This window comes from Lolium rigidum, chromosome 7 (assembly GCF_022539505.1).
Source record: "Lolium rigidum isolate FL_2022 chromosome 7, APGP_CSIRO_Lrig_0.1, whole genome shotgun sequence".
Lineage (NCBI taxonomy): Eukaryota > Viridiplantae > Streptophyta > Magnoliopsida > Poales > Poaceae > Lolium > Lolium rigidum.
In genome coordinates, this window is record NC_061514.1 from 12,288,294 (window position 1) to 12,289,156 (window position 863).

An 863-nucleotide genomic window follows, 5' to 3' on the forward strand; every position below is an offset into this window, starting at 1 on the left:
GGCGACACCGTCCCAAGTGGTGCGTCCCCGGCGACGGAGTTGCCGGAAAGGATGCGGAGCGTAGATCCGATGTGCGGTCCGGTAAGGACTCGATTGATTTTCTTCTATATGTTTTGGGGTCCTTTTTGTAAAGTTGCAGGTCCTATTAGTTATTGTCTAGTTCTCTTGGACCTCTATGTAATTTTTGGACTAGTTTCCATTTGCACCGATAAACTTGAATTTTGACAAGTTCACGGGAAAAAAATTCCTTTGCACATATGGCCTATCATGTATGAACATTCTTGAGTTTTAAACTATATGTAATGGCCAGCACTTGCGCAAGGGGCTCGTCTAGTGCGCACTAGTTTCCATTAGCACCGATAAATTTGAATCTTGACAAGTTCTTGGAAGAAAAATTGATTCACATATAGCCTATCATGTATGAACATTATTTGGATTCAAACTATACATAGATGGCCAACACGTGTAAGAGGGGGTCCTCTAATGTGCACTAGTTTCCATTAGCACTGATAAATTTGAATCTTTACAAGTTCTCAAAAAAAAATTGCTTCACACATATGCCCTATCATGTATGAACATTATTGGGATTCATATTATATATAGATGGCCAACACTTGTGCAAGGGGTCCTCTAATTCTTGGGGATTTCAATCTATCTATCTCTCTCGATCTATCGTTGGTGGCCGTAACAACACACATATGCATGCACTTTATGCGCAAAGGCGCGAGTGCCTCTAATAATTCATGTGTGTGCGTATATTTGAACATATTCTTGGGGATTTCAATCTCTATCTCTCGATCTATATATCGTTGGTGGACAAGAAACACACTTATATATATACGCATGCACTTTATGCGCAAAGG